Below are 17,909 nucleotides of genomic sequence, written 5' to 3' on the forward strand. Positions count from 1 at the left end.
GAGAAAAATTCACAAAATATTCTGAATCTTTAAAAAGTTTGGCAATGATTAAAAATCAATGTGGAGAAACTATATCATGTACAGCAAACTTGGTACCTAGTTTCAAGCAATTCACAGCCTAAGAAAGAGGATGGCCAGAGTTGGTCTGAAATTTTTCAGGGCCAACTTTATGAGTCACATTTAGTTCAGGTTAGTGAAAGATGAAAGAACATCAGTTTCTTTATTTATAACTGGAGGCCCAGTGAACAAATCCGTAAACGGGTGGGGTCCCTCAGCCTGGCCAGTGATCGGGGCCGATCAGGGCCGTCTTGCCCAGTCCAAGGGGAGGGACCATAGATCGGCCGACCGCAGAAGGTTTGCTGTGGGAGCGCACTGACCACCAGGGGGCAGCTCCTGCATTGAGCATCTGCCCCCTGGTGGTCAGTGCGCGTCATAGCGACTGGTCGTTCAGTCAACCAGTCTTAACAGTCACTTAGGCTTTTATATATGTAGACTTCATTTTTGACACAAAGACTATATATTTCTCCATGTCATATTTCTACACCAAACTTGATTAAGAATCTATTTTCCTTTTGGCCAGATTGTGGAGAAACAGAGAAACATTGATGTGAGAGATAGAGGGTTGCCTCCCATACATCGCCCAACTGGGATCGAACCTGAAACCTGGGTATGTGCCAGGGCTTGATTAAGAATCTTAGTTAAAAGTAAATATCCTTCAAAAAGAATTGCCACTGAGGATATTCTGCAAACTGTTAAAAAAAAATGTGAGTTCCAAATCATTTTAAGCAATGATACCTGAGTCCAGCAAAGTGAGGATCTAATATCTATTAGGTAAAGAACATTCTACGTCTTTTTGCTTTTAAAATAAAGCTTAGTAAATCAATATTCGCATGCTACCTAATATAACCACTATGCAATACCTGCATGTCACAGGCCTCCTCAAATTAACTATTTCTTCTTAATCACATTTAAATAACCATAATAATAAGAAAGCTTCCCAAGGGCTTTAAAGTCTACAGACATTATACACTCTCAATTCTTTTTATGCTACCTCTTAGATAATTCTCATTAACTGGCCAGGCATGCTTCCTATCCCTGGCCTTGAAAAACATGAAAATTCCTTTCCTCAAAATAGCTGATTTCTCTTTAAATGCCCTGTATTTGTATTTATTATAATTAGTACTATTGGCTTCCCAGTTTCCCAGTATGAAGGATAGTCACAAGTCCCTAATTCCCAAGAACCTTTTGATGTTCTTAGAATAGTCATACTTAAAATGTCCTATCATAACACCACACAATTTAGCTAACCCAAGTTAGTTTCAAGACTGCTAAGTGAATGCCAGCTGAGCACTACAGTTTCTCTAAATATATTATTAGGTTTTGATAACCTGTCTACTTCAAGAGATAATCTGGTAATATCTTTAAATACTGCCTCTAAATACTGAGGCAAAAAAGTAATGATGGCTCAGTAATCAGTTTTTCCTTGTTAAAAACATCAATTTCCTTTTTTTTTTTTTTTTTTTTTTTTTTTGCACAGACTACCTCTGCTATTAAAAAAAACCTAGCTGAAACCGGTTTGGCTCAGTGGATAGAGCGTCGGCCTGCGGACTGAAAGGTCCCAGGTTCGATTCCGGTCAAGGGCATGTACCTTGGTTGCGGGCACATCCCCAGTGGGGGGTGTGCAGGAGGCAGCTGATCGATGTTTCTCTCTCATCGATGTTTCTAGCTCTCTATCTCTCTCCCTTCCTCTCTGTGGAAAATCAATAAAATATATTAAAAAAAAAAAAAAAAACCTAAAAATTGTGGCATGTGCTTCTCATATATGCATACTTACTTATAAATTATGCTTTACTATACTTACTACATACATTATAAACATATACAAAGAACCCCAGAAATGCCTAAGAATGAGGAAGAGTCATTAAATAGTATTTCTTCCTATCTCCCAGTGGATTATCTCAAGCATCCCTGGTATGCATATACCTCACCCATACATTTTTTTGGCATTCCTTTTACTGTATTAAAATTCATATACCACAACATTAACCATTTATCCATTTTAAAGCATAAAATTAAATTAAGCGATGTTTAGTACTCACAATGTATCCAACCATCTGCCCCTGGCAGCCTTTAATCTTCTTGTCTCTATAAATTTGCTTATTCTGGATATTTTATATGTCTGGCATCTTTCACTTAGCATAATATTTCCAAGAATCATCTATGTTGTAGATGTACTTCATTTGTTTTTATGGTTGAACTAGAGGCCCAGTGCATGGATTTGTCCAGGGCATGTCCGGCCTGTCTTGCCCAGTCCCGACTGGCCAGACCCCAGCAGCAAGCTAATCTACCAGTTGGAGCGTCTGACTCCTGGTGGTCAGTGCGTGTCATAGCTACCGGTCGAACAGTCGCTTAGGCTTTTATATATATACTAGAGGCCCAGTGCACGAAATTCGTGCACGGGGGAGGGGGGGTGTCCCTCAGCCTAGCCTGTACCCTCTCCAATCTGGGACCCCTCGAGGGATGTCCGACTGCCCTCCGGGATCGGGCTTGAACGGGCAGTCGGACATCCCTCTCACAATCCAGGACTGCTGGCTCCAACCTGCTCGCCTTCCTGATTGCCCCTAATCACTTCTGTCTGCCAGCCTGTTAACCCCCCTAATCACTCCCCTGCCAGCCTGATTGATGCCTAACTGCTCCCCTGCCAGCCTGTTTGCCCCTAACTGCCCTCCCCTGCAGGCCTGGACCCTCCCAACTGCCCTCTCCTGCTGGCCATCTTGTGGCAGCCATCTGGTGTCCACATGGGGGCAGGATCTTTGACCACATGGGGGCAGCCATCTTGTATGTTGGAGTGATGGTCAATCTGCATATTACTCTTTTATTAGATAGGATAGACTAGAGGCCTGATGCACGAAATTCATGCAAGAGAAGGCCTTCCTTCCCTCGGCTACTGGCACTGGCATCCCTCTGGCACCCAGGACCTGGGCTTCCCTCCAGCCACCAGCAAGCACCCAGGATCCGGGCTTTCCTCATAGCCCCAGCTTCGTCAAGAGGTCATCTGGAACGATGTCCGATCTAATTAGCATGTTTTGCTTTTATTACTATACATAGTATTCCATTGTAATAATACCACCTCATTTATGGACATCTGAATTGTTTCCTCCTTTTGACTACTATGAAGAGGGCTACCAGGAACATGTGTGTGCAAGTTTTTATTTGAATACTTGTTTTTCTTTTCAGTAGAATTGCTGGATCATATGGTAATTTTATGTTTCACTTATCAAGGAACCAACAAATGAATTTCTACAATGGGTACACCATTTTATTTTACATTTCCACCAGCAATGTATAAGGGTTTCCGTTATCCATTTTATAGACAACTAACTGGTCAAGAATACAATTTGACCCAAAACACGAAATAGTCTGTAATGGGCATGTTTTGACAGTCCACCCTTTTCTCCAGGAAGACATCCTTGTGGAAAGAACATTCCAAGACAGACTTGACTTCTCCTCCCTTTCCCTCAACAACTCCACCTCTGACCATTTATAATTTTGCTGGGAATGGAAACCTGACCCAGGGCGAGTCAATCTACAAAACAGCCAATAACCAGGTTCGCTTTACAGAATGTGAAGAGGCTCTGGAAAGAAAGGTCATGTAGATTTGGGACCAGGATAAGCATAATGGGAAGTCATCGCCAATTGCAAACTGAACTTATCAGGGAAAAGAAAAGTGTGCAAAAAACATTAGTAAAAAGAGAAAAACCAGTCTACACTGCACATAGAGAAGCTGAAGCAATTAAATAGCAACAGATTGTAATCTTTTGAAGCCTGGCTAGACTTTATTTCCTGACCTTGTATATTCATCAATTGTCTATTTAAAATAAAATTTTTAAAACATACTTTGAATGGGTTTCTGATTTCTGCAACCAACAAGCTCTTATTAAAACAAGCTCTGACTACCTCTATTTTATTTCCCTTGTAGGTTTTTAAAATAACCTAAAGAGGTTCCATACTAGTTACTGGATTTTAACGGCTGTGTTTAAATTGAATACCTTTTGAAGTACCATACAAAGGCTTTCATAGTGAATTTTTTAAAGAATGTGTCAGTAATTTTTTTAATCCACATTTCCTTCAAACAATGGTTTGTTTTTCCAGATTTCTTGTGGCAATCAACCTTAAAAGATGACCTTTCAACTTTTTCCTAGTGCCTGTTTTTCTAAATCTATTCACAGACTTCTTGAGTTTTCCTTCATAAAAAAAATGAAGCTGAATGCAACTGCATTGTGGTTGATGTTATAAAAGTTGCATGATCATCTAGAAAAAATCCTGACCACCAATCAACTCAAGAGTCACATATTTTCCCTACCCCAGAGTTTTAGATCACACATTCTAAGAAACAATAACTATAACATCTAAAAAGTTCACCTTCTATTCTGGAATTGCAAATACATAAAAGTTTCATATAGTAGAAACAAGCTAGTAATTTCTAGTTATAAACTAATACTCTAATAGGCAACACACATCAAATATAGACAAGCTACATATCTGTTACGCTTTCTGTATAATATGTAGTTTCACAATAATTTCAAAGGCCTAAGACATGTCTTGTCATTTTTAAATTATTTCTAGCATCTATTCAAAAATATGTTTATATAGAGAAAACTGAGCAATATCCTCTATTGAAAATCTTTAAATACTAGGACAGACACACAATAAGGACACATTTTCTTTCAAGACTTGCAATTCAATAAAGACAATCCCAACCAAATTCTTATCATTCTGTATGCTTTCTAAAGCATAATGGCAAAATTCTAGATTGTAAAAATGTATTTGAAACCATATAAAACATACAGATCATACCAAACTTGTACACTTGTTTTTAATATAGTACCATTCTCTTTGGGGTTTGGTATTAATAACCGAGCTCTCATTTTATATCGCCAGGCAAAAACATCATTTTACTACCATCCCTGATCACGAAATATACCCTTTTATACCTACCTCCATCCCCACTATAATCTCTCCCCAGTTCCTGAGTTTAGTGAACTATGTGAATGATGAGTATGTAGTTTATTCATTTCTTTCTCTTGAAAAACTAAAATCTAGAATTTTTTAAAAAAGGAAATCACTAATACTCACTAAATTCAGTCTTAAAAGTCAATCTAACGATATAAAAATGTCTTCTGTAAAAAGCATGCTAGATTTTTCTGACATTTTCAAAACATGATAAAAGCTTGACATTTCTCTGATAATACATCAACCAACTAGAAACACTGGTTACCTCAAAGAGGTTGAGGTCTATGATTACAAACAAAGTAAAATTTGCTAAGATAGAGCACATAAGAAGCAGTATATCAGTCTTGGAAAGATAGAAAAACTTGACAGAAAGAGGAAGATAACCAGGGGAATGGGTACAAGGGTAGGCAGTTAGGCACATAAAGTCTAGAGTAGAACAATATAATAACCAAGGAACTAAAAGTTTAATTTATTTAGAATACAGAGTGAGAGGCAAACAGTAAAAGAGAATGTTTGACCACTATGCAATAACCCTGTGGTTCAGTGGTTAAAAATCAAGAGGAATATCTCAGCCACTGAGGTCCCCCTGAAGTTTGAGGAGTCCCAGCCCCACATCAGGCCCCCCCAGATCAGGGTGCCAGTGCCAAGAAGAGAAGTTCTCATAACTTCTGGTTATGAAAACCATCAGAAATTGTGGCTGAGTAAGACCAGAAAGAAGATCACAGAGTTCCAGGTGTTCCTCTTAAAAGGCCTGTGCACAGACTCACTCACTGACCAACTCATCATGAGCTCCAGCAGTGGGGTACCAGCTCAAAATATAGCAAGGAAATACAGGGCGAAAATAGATTGTAGGGCATTAGGGTGAGGGCTGAAGGGCAGCTTTCTGCCAGACAGAAGTGGAGGCAGAGGCCATTGTTCCTTTGCTGGCCTCACCACACAGAGCCAGCAAGTGAGTGCCCTGAGTCTCCACCCTAGTGATTCCCTGAGACCCCATCCCAGCCAGCTTTTGGGCACATCCAAGCCATTTCCAGTGGCTTTTCCACACAGCCTGTCTTGGCTCATGCTTCAGACTTTCCAAAAGTCTCTCAAACAAGCAGCATTTGGCCTCAGCATGTCCCATACCTCTTGCTAAGTAACCCCAGGCCCAGCACTAGCAACAGCCAACCTTGGTTCACAGGTTGGCTTCCTCAAGCACCTTCAAATCCAGCACAAGCAGCAGCCATATGCAGATTGCTTTGTAGCTCATGCTAGGTGGCCCCAGACAGGGCACAGGCAGCAACTGACTTTGGCCTGCACCTCCAAGAAGCCCCAAAGCCAGCACACCTGGTGGACAGCTTCACATGATGCTGTATGACCGCCCAACCCCCACTACAAGCAACACACTCAAGGAGTGGACTTAACGGGCACCAGAGCCCCATTGAAGCAAGTCCTTCCCCTTGGAGTCAGCCCACGTCATATCCTCCACAGTGGTCACAGCCAGTGGTTGCAGCCAGTCCTCGCAGCAGATCAGCCTGGAGGTAAATCCTTCCCACTGGTATGCCAACAGCAATCAAGGCTCAACTGTACAACAGGAGGGTGCACACAGCGCACACAGCGGGGAGGAGAGGCACCCCTGGAGTGCCCACCTCGGGTGAACAAGGAGGCCATGCCACTGGACTGCATACGACACCTACTACATAAGGCCACCCAAACAAGCCAGGAGATGTAGCAGCTCTAACTAATAAATAGAAATAAACACAGGGAGGCTATCACAATGAGGAAACCAAGAAACATCTCCCAAATGAAAGAACAGAAGAAAACTCCAGGAAAAGAACTCACAAAATGAACCAAGCAATCTACTAGATGCAGAGTTCAAAACATTGGTTGTAAGAATGTCCAATGAACTTAGGGGAAGAGTAGATAAACTTAGTGAGAACTTCAAAAAGGACATGGAAACCATAGAAAAGAACCAGTCAAAAATGAAGCATACACTAACTGAAATGAAGAACAATTTACAGGGAATCAACGGTAGAGTCAACGAAGCCAACGAACAAACAGTGATTTGGAATACAAGACAGCAAAAACATCCAATCAGAACAGCAAAAAAGAAAAAGAAAAATTTCCCCCCAAATGAGGCCTACCCATCATAATTAAGACATCAAAGGTTAAACATAAAGAGAGAATCTTAAAAGCAGCAAGAGAAAAGCAGTTAGTTACCTACAAGGGAGCTCCCAACTGTCAGCTGATTTCTCAACAGAAACTTTGCAGGCCAGAAAGGTTTGACATGAAATATTCAAAGTAGTTAAAAGCAAAGACCTACAATCAAGATCACTCTACCCAGCAAACCTATCATTTAGAATATAAGGAGAGATAAAGAGCTTCCCAGACAAGAAAAAGCTAAAGGAGTTCATTACCACCAAAGCAGTATTACAAGAACGGTTAAAGGGTCTTCTTTAAGAAGAAGATAAAAAATGCAAATAATAAATAGACCAGCCAGTGTGGCTCAATTGTTGAGTGTCTATTCCTGCACCAGGAGGTCATTGGTTCAATTCCCAGTAACAGCACATGCCCGGGTTTTGGGCTCGATCCCCAGTGTAGGGTATGCAGGAGGCAACCAATCTATGTTAATGTTTCTCTCACTGATGTTTCTCTCTCTCTCTCCTCCCTTCCTCTTTAAAATCAATAAAAGGGGGGGGGAGGGGACAGCAGCAGGCTGAAGAGGGTCAATGGAGGAAAAAAAGGGGGACATATGTAATACTTTCAACAATAAAGATTAAAAATAATAAAATAAATTTAAAAATTTAATTATGAATAAAATGGCAATAAACACTTATCTAGCAACAATTACTTTACATGCAAATAGGTTATATGCTCCAATCAAAAGACATACAGTGGCTGAAAGAATAACAAAACAAGACCCTTACATATGATATACATAAGAGACTCACTTCAGATAGACACTCAGAGACCGAAAGTAAAGGAATGGAAAAAGTATTTCAAGAAAATAGGAAAAACAAAACAAAAAAGCTGGGAGAGTAATGCTTACATCAGATAATATGGACTTGAAAACAAAGGCTATTACAAGCAACAAAGAAGGACAAAGCTATTCTACTTCTGGATATTTACCAAAAGGTACCCAAAAACTCTAAATTGCGAAGACATATACACTGAGTGGCCAGATTATTATGATCTCTGAATGCATAATAATCTGGCCACTTGGTATATATCCTATATAATAAAAGGCTAATATGCAAATTGTCCCCTCGACCAGGAGTTCGACGAGCAGGCAGGACGGCCAACTGCCCATGTCCCCTCCTCCTGGCCAGGTTGGCCGGACCCCACCCATGCACGAATTCATGCACCGGGCCTCTAATATATATATAATAATCTGGCCACTCAGTGTATACATCCATATGTTCACTGTAGCATTATTTACAAAAACCAAGATATGGAAGCAACCTAAGTGTCCATCAATAGATGAATGGATAAAAAAGAAGCAGTGCATATATACAATGGAATATGACTCAGCCATAAAAAAAGAATAAAATCTTGTCCTCTGCAACAACATGGAGGGACTTAGAGGGCACTGTCCTGAGTGAAATAAATGAGAGAAAGACAAATGCCATATGATTTCATTTATATGTGGAATCTTAAAAAAAAAAAAAAAAAAAAAAAAAAAAGAACAAATAAGCAGAACAGAAACAGACTCACAAGAACATTTTGATAGTTGCCAGATGGGAAGGTGGTTGGGAGTGAAAAAGGTGAACAGATTTAGAAGTACAAATTGTTCTGGTAGTTACAGAACAGTCATGGGGATGTAAAGTACAACATTGAGAATAGAGTCAATAATATTGTAATAACTATGCAGTTAGGTACTAGATGTATCAGAGTCATCACTTCTGTATATAAATGTCTAATCTCTGGGTTATAAACCTAAAACTAATAGAATATTGTGCATCAACTGTAATTGAAAAATTAAAGGAAAAAATACAATAATTTCCATATTGTCAACTAGCAGACTGGAAATGAGTATGATACAGAAAACACACTTAGTGCATATTAAAATCAAAATTAAAATCTTCCAGTCATAACACAATAATTAACACCAAATACCCTCCTGTTACACAACCAGAAAAGTGGAGAAAATAAAGAAACAATTATTATTAGACATTGCACAACAGGCAGTGTAAGGCTATGATCTGTGAGAGGGGGCAAACAAATAAGATATGCCCTATGATCACACTTACTTGCTACATGGAAGAACCGTCTATACTATGGAACAGGTCTTGATGAGCATAGACAGAAAACAATTTGGGGAAGCTGAGGTAGCTGGAGTTTGAGGGGCAGAGCACCAAAGAGAAAGAAGCAAACCAGAAAGAGACAGAAAACATAGAAGTCTGCCTAGAGGTCCCCTTGAACCTTTGGTGAAAAACCAAGCAAAGAACAACTATCAAGGAGCTATACAAGGAACAACATCAATGTTCTCAGGAGGTCAGAGTCATTCAGGTTTCAACCAGGCAGAATGAAGACCTTTTTAAATGAGGCACCAGAAAGGCCATGCTGTAGAAATAAACTAAACTTAGAATACAGGCTACTCTGGACTTCCCCCTAAGACAGATAAAAGCAAAAGCCTTAAGAGGATCAAGCTTATTATCAAGTAAATTAACTACCTGTCAGAACAAATTTCAACACTTTTTAAAAAAAGAGAACTGAAAGGTTAAAGTCGGTGGTGCATGAGCAGGCTAAATAGCAATCTCAGATGTTGATTTTTTTTAAATTGAATTTATTTAAGGAAAAACAGGATGGGAGATGAGGATATTCAAAAGGAAGGGCTACACAGAGAAGAGGGCCTTGGAAACAGGTTCAGGGGGTCAGGCCAGGATGAGCTGCCGCTGCCCAATGCTACCCTGGTTGCAAGTCTAGTGGGGTCCCTTAGAGGTTAGGGGATACCTACCTGTGGAAAGGGAATGGCAAGGGCGTGCTCCTTGGAGGGAGAGCGTGCACTGGGTCCTTTGTCCTGAGCATATTTATCTCTTTCTTGCAGGTGGAAATCTTAGGGGAGGTCTCAGGGGAGGGTCTTAATAGAATATTCATCATCTTTCCAGGTGTGCTCTTTCAGGGTCATGGTCTCCACTGACTGGCTGGTGTCAGGGCAGGGGATCATTAGTCAGTGTAGCTGATCTTGAGGCAGCCACATCACCTGTTTGGTTTTGCTGCTTTTCTGGGCCTGGAGCTGAAATACAACTGAGGCCTAGATGTTATCTTTAGGGAGGAAAAGATTCCAAAACCGCCTGACTGGAGAGATAAAAGATCAGGGGTTCAAACCACATGACCAGTGATATGCTAAGGAAAAACAGGTTATCCTGGGGGTGAGGTTCTTATTTTCTCAGCTTTGTCTCTTGCTAGGCATCCAGGGCTTTCTGCCTTGGGGAGTTTCTGTACCTGTCCCATCGTCCTTGCTCTGAGGGTCTAACAAGAATAAAATCCAGATGTTCAACAATATATTTACAATATCCACCAGTCTTACTAGACATGTGAAAACTAAATCACAACACTATGGAGATTTCTGTCTCAGAGAGCCCTGAACAAATTACTCACTCTCCTCTCACCACTTTACAAATTTCCCTATGTTAAAAATCATAGATTAAAGAGACAAATAGGCCCTAGCCAGTTTTGCTCAGTGGATAGAGCATCGGCCTTTGGACTGAAGGTCTCAGGTTCAATTCCAGTCAAGGGCACATGCCCAGGTTGCAGGCTTGATCCCCAGTAGGGGGCATGCAGGAGACAGCCAATCAATGATTCTCTTTCATCATTGATGTTTCTATTTCTCTCTCCCTCTCCCTTCCTCTCTAAAATCAATAAATATACATTTTAAAAAAATAAAGAGACAAATAGAAGCAGATAAAACAGGGGTAAACAGACCCCCACAGGCAAGAGGGAGGGAATGAGGAAAGGAATAAGGAAGGGAAGGAGGAAAGGAATAAGGAAGGAAAGGAGGTGGGGAGGGAGGTAGGTCATGGTCTCCACTGATTGTTTGGTGTCAGGGCAGGGGGTCATTAGTCAAAGCAGCTGGTCCTGACTAATAGGAGGGAAGGACAGAAGGGTATAAAGGTCACAAGACAGATCTTCCCATTAATTACTATATATTATATCTGATAACATGAATCATCACAGAAATAGTGGATGTGGTATACCAGTCTGCTTAAGAAATGGGTAAAAATATATTTTGAGACTACTATAAAACTTATGAAATAAATTTCCTAATGCTAAAGCTGCCATTAAGTGTCAAATAAATGGTAATTGCTTCAGATGGGTTTTATTGGTAATGACTATTATCTATCCTATATAATAAATGGCTAATATGCAAATCGAACAGCAGAACGACCGGTCACTATGATGCGCACTGACCACTCAACGCAGGAGCTGCCCCCTGGTTGTCAGTGCACTCCCAAAGGGGGAGCGCCGCTCAGCCAGAAGCCAGGCTCATGTCTGGCGAGTGCAGCAGCGGTGGCAGGAGCCTCTCCCGCCTCTGAGGCAGCGCTAAGGATGTCCTACTGCCGGCTTAGGCCCGCTCCCCACGGAGAGCAGGCCTAAGCCAGCAGTTGGACATCCCCTGAGGGCTCCAGGACTGCGAGTGGTGCAGGCCGGACTGAGGGACCTCCCCCAAGTGCACAAATTTCATGCACTGGGCCTCTAGTGCTATATAATAAAAGCCCAGCGATCATAACAGCGTATCGACCAGAATGACCGGTGGAACCAGTCACTATGATGCACATTGACCACCATGGACCAGATGCTCAATGCAGGAGGAGGGGGAGGGGGGGCACAGTGAGGCCTGGAGGTGCATGCTATGGCCCAGGGATCTCAGGAACCGCAAGCCCAGAGCTTGCTTTCCAAAAAAAAAAAAAATAAATTGGGAAAGAAAAAAAAAAAAGCAGCCCACGCCGTCACCTTGGGAAGAATGGCTCCAAAAGGGAAAGGCCTCCCTAGGCCCCACCTGGCCCGATGGCACATCGTAGGCTCACAGGGACTCACCGGTGACATGCAGGAAGCACAGCCCCTCCAACTCGAAAGCCGATTGCACCAATAGCTGCTCCCTGTCCAGCTCCATGCCGGACACAGCATTGCCAGGCCGTCTCAGCTCCGACTTCCAGCTTCTGGCTTCCTGCCTGCTCCCTTCCTATACTACGTGCACTTGGGGGCATGGCTTCACATACACACACACACCCCCGCCCCGAGCCAATAGCACTGCAGCACAGCAAGAGAGTGGCAAGACACAGCCACCAGCGCTGGCTGGGCATTGATTTGGCCATGTGACTGAAATCCATGTGCAGTTAAACTGCATGTTTACATTTGTAGGGAAGCAGGGCAGCCCGCTCCTGCAGCCCATGTCACCTTCTAGGCTAAGAAAGGCCTGCTGATCTCCGTGTTTCTCCTCCCATCCAGAATCAAAACCTCTTGGGGATGAATGATCTCAGCGATGGCCCCAAGATATGCTCAGTGTCACTGTCACAGACATTCCCAGTCATTACAGCCCGTTCCTCAGCCCCCAGTGCCCTGCTCCACCCACTGCCACACCTCACCTGTCACCCCGAGAACCACCTTATGTTATCCTATCTGAAATGTGAGAAAGATCTCAAATGCCCCTGTCAATAGCTCCGTTGCCCTACCTTTCTTCCTCTAAAAACCTTGCATTTTAAAAATATATATTTAATTTATTTTGGAGAGGGAAATAGAGATAGAAACATCAATGATGATAGAGAATCACTGACTGGCTGCCTCCTACACATTCCAAACTGGGGATCGAAACCTCCCCTAGCTCCTCCCCCCATATCCCCCCGCCCCAACCCCCCCCCCCCCCCCGGCCAGCAGGCCCCCGGTGGTGGCGTGGCACTGAGGGAAGGGGGCGGTGGAGAGGCGGGGAACCGTGGGGTGGCAGGGTGCCCAGGGCAACATCAGCATCTGGTATCTGTTCCTTTCGCACCTGGCCCGGCCACCATCACCTCCTCTCCTGACCCCACCGGTATAAACATTAGCAATGTTATCAATGAGTTAACCTTTTGCAAGACCTCAAGAATCTAGAAGCCCTAAAGCTTTTTCACCCTCTATGTGGTTCATGAAAGGTTACATCATTAAATGAAGCTTTCCAAGGCCCTTCAAATATATATTTTTTAAAATATTCTTGTACTATGAGAATTCAGAGGTAACAGAGCAAATCACATTTTCATCTGAAAATTTCTTTTCCAGTGAGCATCTTCTGAATTGGAAGAGAAAGCTCTGGATGTTAAAAACCAGGGCCTATAAACTCTTCCACACCTGCTCTCCCTAGAGCCAGAACTTCAAACTTAGAGATCAGTTTTCATTCTTCTGATTAAAAAAATCAACAAAAAGTCAACTCCCGAACAGTAAGGGCAATCCACAGTGAAGTACATGATCTCAGTCATTCTGGCCATTTAGGCCCAGAAGGCAGTCACTAGGTATTATCCACCACTGTAACAGATTTCATCAACCTTGAGATCAAAGCATTTGAGATAAAGTATATTTATTTTGATTCCCCATCCCTTAATCTTTGAGAAGGCACATCTGGTAAAACAATCCACAGCTGGACTCTTGACAGAGAAAAAGATACTCATTAGTCCCTTGCTCACAGAGCAGTCTTCCATTTGGAAAAATAAATATATAAAAGCACACTGTAGATTTATATCCTGGAGAAGAGAAGAAACAGGGTACAACTACCTAGAACATCTGCAGATTCATTTCACTGGCCTATGGCCTAATTACCATGAGTATGGTCTAAAGATAAGATTCTAACCACAGTATCTTTTCAATCATTTACAAGTGTTTAGATGACCCTATATGTGATATCCATACAAACAAGATGGATAAATTTTACCTAAATGCTAGGATAGAAGGTTGCTGATTAAATAATCCATGTTAGGAGAAGAAACCAAGATGGCGGCATAGGTAAACACCTAAAACTGCTGCCTCGCATAACAATAACAAAACTACAACTAGAAGACAAAAAGGACACCATCCAGAACCACAGGAAAGCTGGCTGAGTGGAAATTCTACAACTAGAAGAAAAGAGGAAAGCACATTGAGACTCAGAGGAGCTGCAAAAGGCTGAGGTAAGGAGACTCGCACGCGGAGAGGACGGGCGGCTGTGTGCACGGGCATCTGAGTGCGCGGCTGGCCTTCTAAAGAGGGAGGGAGACGGAAGCTCCCGACTGCACTGAACTCCAGTCCCGGGCGAGACGCTGGGAAACCAGACTCATTCGGGGGTAATCTGGACTGTCAGGAAAAGAGAAAGCACACTGAGACTCGGGAGCTGCAGAAGGCAAAGGTCCAGAGGCGCGCGTGAGCAGAAGAAAGACTGACTGCTGAATGCACGGGAGGCTGAGTGCGCGGCTGAGTTTCTAAAGCGGGAGGGAGACTGAAGCTCCCGACTGCGCTGAACTCCAGTTCCGGGCAAGTTTCTGGGAACCCCAACTCATTCGGGGAGAAACTGGACTGTCTGGCAGCGGGCGAAACTCAAGGGCGGCTTTCTCTCAGAGGTGCTTGCAGTGATTACCAAGGGAGGCTAAGACTCAAGGGCCTCATAGGGCAGGGCTGATGGGAACCCAAGGCTGTCTGCTCCGCCCTGAAACTCCGCCCCACCCAAGATGAGCACAGAGGCTTTTGCAATTTTGCAAGTCTTGTCTCATAAGAGTGTCTCCAGCACAGAAGTTCTCCCAGTGTAGACACAGCTGATCCTCACAGCCAATTGGCCTGGAGGTCAATTCCTCCCAGTGATACCAACAACAATCAAGACTTAACTACAACAAGGCTGAGCACACAGCCCACAAAGGGGTGCACCAAGAGTGTCCACCTCAGGTAACTGGAGAGGCTGAGCCACTGTGCCCTAGAGGACACCTACCACACAAAGCTACTTTACCAAATCAGGGAAGCAACGAAAATGCAGAGACAAAGAAACAGATCACAAATGAAAGAAATGGAGGAAAACAAACGACGGGAAATAGAGTTCAAAACCACAGTTATAAGGTTTTTCAAGAATTTCCTAGAAAAGGTCGATAAATTTAGCGAGACCCTCGAGGATATGAAAAAGGACCAACTAGAAATTAAATATACACTGACTGAAATAAAAAATATTATACAGAGACCTAACAGCAGACTAGAGGAATGCAAGAATCAAGTCAAAGAGTTGAAATACAAAGAAGCAAAAAACACTCAGCCGGAAAAGCAAAAAGAAAAAAGAATCCAAAAATTTGAAGATAGTGTAAGGAGCCTCTGGGACAACCTCAAGCGTACCAACATCCGAATTATGGGGGTGCCAGAAAAAGAGAGAGAGCAAGATACTGAAAACCTATTTGAAAAAATAATGACCGAAAACTTGCCCCACCTGGTGAAAGAAATAGACTTACAAGTCCAGGAAGCGCACAGAACCCCAAACAAAAGGAATCCAAAGAGGACCACACCAAGACACATCATAATTAAAATGCCAAGGGCAAAAGACCAAGAGAGAATATTAAAAGCAGCAAGAGAAAAACAGTTAATTACCTACAAGGGAGCACCCATACGATTGTCAGCTGATTTCTCAACAGAAACTATGCAGGCCAGACGGGAGTGACAAGAAATATTCAAAGTCATGAATAGCAAGAACCTACAACCAAAATCACTCTACCCAGCAAAGCTATCATTCAGAATTGAAGGTCAGATAAAGAGCTTCACAGATAAGAAAAAGCTAAAGGAGTTCATCACCACCAAACCAGTATTATATGAAATGCTGAAAGGTATTCTTTAAGAAGAGGAAGAAGAAAAAGGTAAAGATAAAAATTATGAACAACAAATACATGTCTATCAACAAGTAATCTAAAAATCTGATGAACAGAATAAACTGGTGAATATAATAGAATCAGGGGCATAGAAAGGGAGTGGACTGACAATTCTCAGGGGGAAAGGGTGTGGGAGGTGTGGGAAGAGACTGGACAAAAAGCGTACACCTATGGATGAGGACAGTGGGCGGGGAGGTAAGGGCAGAGGGTGGGGTGGGAACCAGGTGGAGGGGAGGTATGGGGGGGGGGGAAGAGGAACAACTGTAATAAACTGAACAATAAAGATTAAATTTAAAAAATAAATAAATAAATAGTCCATGTTAATTTAGAAGAGAGTTGCAACTGAAATAAAGAAGAGCTCTGTCCTGCTAGCTCCAGACAAAGAATTATGCCATGCTCATTGTTTTCTATTAATAACATATATGTATTTTTTTAAACTGGCTACCAGGAAGTACTCATTCAGTAGTGGTAGAGATATTTCTGTGTAGGCTGGGCAATGCCCATTTCCTAGTTTCAAAAGGCAATTATTTGCAGAAATTTTTCAGCATGAGAAGAAAAAAGAAAAATACTTGATGTGTATATGTACATCTGTGTGTACAGAACAGCAATCCATCTACCCAACATGTCTTTTTTCCCCTTTGCCTCAAGAGCCTTTTAACATTTTTAAACTGCCAGAAATATATTTGAGATTTAAAAGCACTTAAACAGGTATTATAATGCTATTTTTAACAATGACAATTTGGGTTAAAAAGAGCCAATATTATATCCAACCATCTCTTGGCTCTAGACAAAAAGCATAGAAATAGGGCTTTACTGAAACAGATTACATCTGACATGATCAAACACCTTCTCCCAATTTACCTTAAATTATCTCTAACGAAAATATTAATCAGATGCTCCCTTTTCTCCCTTCTCATAATGTGTTTTCTTTGCAGGGGAGGGAGTGAAATGTCAAAAGGTGCTATTTCAAAAGATTTGAAACAGGAAAAAAAATAAGTTATTTCCTTTTGCCCAAAGTCACCCAATGAGGCATTAATTTGAGAACACTGTCCTAATAATAAAGCAACTGCTATGGAAATTCAAAGGACTTTGTATATCCTAAGAAACTCACGAAACTGTAATGCTGTCATTCTCAAGACTTAGGAATATGGAACATCATTTTTTAACAACTGTTGGATAGGAACATCATCCTTCAGAATCATCATGAGGGGAGATCTTATCAAAAATTAACATTAATGCATTCATGGGAAAATATTTTTTATCATCAATAACCAGCTAAGCCTTAAGAGAGTATCTCTTTTGCCAAAGAACCAATGAAAAGAAAAGAATAGAAATAACAGAATATAATTTTGTAAAAATGTACATTTCTTGAGTTTTGGTATTTCTCCAAGACTTATGCTCTGCTTTCTTGCAATTGTAGTTAAACAACTCTACTTTTATGAGCTGTTTTTCTTTCTCAAATTGGACTTCAAACATTTCAAATATATGACAATGATAAAGCATTCCACAAAATAATGAATAAAATGCTCAGATACAATATCTCTATCAAACCCAGTATTAAAATATTACTTACAAAATTTCAGAAGGGAGACCTATGCTAACAGGCCACCAAATTACCATATACAAATATGAATTATTTGTAATGCATGGCAAAAAGATTATTATGTTCCACAACCAAGATTTGATACTTTGTTCTGTTACATACCATTATCTGGCAACTGTCACAACAAAAAACATTACAAAGGTTCCTCATATCAGTATTTTTATGTAGCTTATACAATCTGATTGTGATATTAATTCAAAAGCCTACACTGTAAAAGTAAAGATGATATATATATGTCTTTCTTTTACTATTGCTGATATATGATAAACACTGTTAACAGTTCCTTTCAGGATTATTCAGACATAACTAGCTCCAATTCTTCAAAGGAAATTTAAGCAAAACTGTGATAAATTTGGACTCTGAATTCTTTATTTTAAAAAGTACCTTCATCACAAAGGTTAAGAACTAGTATTATTTTAAGATACGGCCTCCCCTTATAACTTAGAATTAGGTAAAAGCAATCTCAAATGCTCTATGTCAAT

General features: G+C 41.4%; 1 protein-coding gene across 12 annotated transcripts in view; it reads right to left on the minus strand.

The window, feature by feature from the left end:
* Positions 1-17,909, minus strand: part of ZZZ3 (zinc finger ZZ-type containing 3) — a 125,155-nt gene that overhangs the window by 41,947 nt on the left and 65,299 nt on the right. The window lies entirely within an intron of this gene.

This window comes from Plecotus auritus (genome assembly GCF_963455305.1).
Source record: "Plecotus auritus genome assembly, chromosome: 2".
NCBI classification, from domain to species: domain Eukaryota; kingdom Metazoa; phylum Chordata; class Mammalia; order Chiroptera; family Vespertilionidae; genus Plecotus; species Plecotus auritus.